General features: G+C 42.6%; 1 pseudogene; it reads left to right on the forward strand.

The window, feature by feature from the left end:
• Window positions 1–1,311: 1,311 nt before the first annotated feature.
• LOC126189202 (5S ribosomal RNA) lies at window positions 1,312–1,429 on the forward strand (annotated as a pseudogene).
• The last annotated feature ends 1,009 nt before the right edge of the window (window positions 1,430–2,438 follow it).

Raw genomic sequence — 2,438 nt, forward strand, 5'->3', positions numbered from 1 at the left:
TCAGAAGGATGTAGGCTGCAGCAGGTACTGGGAGATGAAGAGGCTTGCACAGGATAGAGTAGCATGGAGAGCTGCATCAAACCAGTCTCAGGACTGAAGACCACAAGAACAACAACATTATAATTACAATCAATTACATATATTCAGAAATAAATGAAAGCTTACAAATTCAATATTAGAAGTACAATAAAAGTTATCAACGGATATTAAACGGCGAAAAATTTTGGATGGTGCAGAAGATATTTTATCTGCGTTTTAGGTTTCCATTGTCGCGCTTGATGAACATTTGTTAGCCCGAAACCATATGCGAGTTTTAAATCGCAAAATAGTTCCAGGCATGGCCTTTAACTCAACCAATGTACTCTGCAGTAAATCCGTCACACCATGAACAAACAGTGAAGGGTAACCAGCGCTGACACCAGATTCTGCCCAGCTGAAGAGAGTTGTGCCGACTGAAAAATATCATACTGTAACACCAAATTGAATGTTGCACCATACCGAGTACCTGCTAGACGAATCGAGCTAAGCCGAGACAGGCCGAGTCTAAGCTAGCACATGGCCCGCACATGGTTCGCACACAGGCCACACACGGCATCCATGCGGCTCACACACTTGGTCCATGTGTAGTTTGGCACGCCGTGGCCGGCCCTGCCGTAAATCTCTTCATTGCATTAGACCATATTCGTTTTCGTGTTTCCTGCTACACTGTTGAACTCATTTACAGCGTCAACCAGTCTGAAGTACCCTCAAGCGAGTAGTTTTGCGATCTGGAACGTTCATCACTCATGTCAACTACGGTATTTTTGCAGAGGACGACAAAATATGAAACGACGTATGCTAAAGTACTCAGTGTGCTACAGTATCTGTCGTTGTAACTTAACTGGACTGGAAAGCCGGGTTTACATAGCGATGAATTACATGCATGTGCATTCCTGCACTACCACTCGCATAAGGCAGCTTAGATGTGGAGACGCCCAACTTGCTCACTGTCACGCCAGCTTACACTTAAGCTACAACAGTTAAAACGCATTTAACCTTCTTGCACTATGTCACGCACCCCACCATCGCCCAAGAAATTCACCAGTTGCTGCAAGAAGGATCTGCTCCATTCTCTGGTTCATTCGACAGCGAAGATCTTGATTAGTTTGTTCGTGTTTGCCAAAAGTTAGCGTCGTTCCAGAATAATAGGCTTAGTCTTCAATTAAATAAATAAATACTTTGTAAAGTCCAAAATGTTCTTAAACTGTGTAACAGCAATCTAATTATAACACTCAGCACTTCCTTTTTAGCACGTATCTGTAAAAAATGTAAGCCAACGGCCTTGCCGCAGTAGTAACACCGGTTCCCGTCAGGTCACCGAAGTTAAGCGCTGTCGGGCTCGGCTAGTACTTGGATGGGTGACCATCCCGCCTGCCGAGGGCTGTTGGCAAGCGGGTTGCACGCAGCCCTTGTGAGGCAAACTGAGGAGCTACTTCACTGAGAAGTAACGGGTCCGGTCTCGGAAACTGACATACGGCCGGGAGAGCGGTGTGCTGACCACATGCCCCTCCATATCCGCATCCAGTGACGCCTATGGGCGGAAGATGACACGGCGGCCGGTCGGTATCGTTGGGCTTTCATGGGCTGTTCGGGAGGAGTTTAGTTTAGTTTTAGTAAAAAAAGTAACGTACCATCGTTTGAATGACAAAACTGATTCTAAACGTGTTCTAACTGGGAGTGTAAACTTGCTGAGATTCATATTACTGTAGTGCATAAGAGTCAGTACTGTAAAAGTATTTTTTATTTCGATATAATCATTATAATTCTTTGCTTTAGCGATTGAATGTCAATATTAGGGCAAGTTATTTCTGTTTTGAGATATTTAAAGCTACTCTTGACCATAATTACAATCCTATGCAAATACAACTGTGTTCGTATTGATCCTATCAGTGAGTAATGACTGCTTTGCAAAGTAGTACGAACTTTGGTTACAATACTAAGTAGCGTTACATTTACAGCGCCTGTAGCATATCAACCTTAACCAGCTAAAAACAAAAAGAAAGCACTATTGTTGAGACAAAAATCTTACTTTTAAATGTACATCCAGTGCACTGTAGATAGCATGCGGCATTTCACATAAAATTTAGAAGTAGTGCTCTTTGGAATACAATATGTGTATTGCGGTGCCTCCAGTGGCCAGATATTGCGATGTTATTTGCAACTTAATGCGATGTGGTACAGAATCTCTCATACATGGATTATACAGTTGTATACAGTCAGAAAAGTGGCTCAAATATATTTGAAAATTGATTTGACTGATTGAAAAATGATTTTTGAACGAAAAGTCGGCCTCGGCGAAATGGTTCTCCCCAAACTGTTCCTACGAGATATCCGTTTCCGTAACCAACATTTGTAAGGTCAATTCTCATCGACTTCACTATACGCTCTTCGGTTAAAAA

This window comes from Schistocerca cancellata, chromosome 5, assembly GCF_023864275.1.
Source record: "Schistocerca cancellata isolate TAMUIC-IGC-003103 chromosome 5, iqSchCanc2.1, whole genome shotgun sequence".
Classification (NCBI taxonomy): Eukaryota; Metazoa; Arthropoda; class Insecta; order Orthoptera; family Acrididae; genus Schistocerca; species Schistocerca cancellata.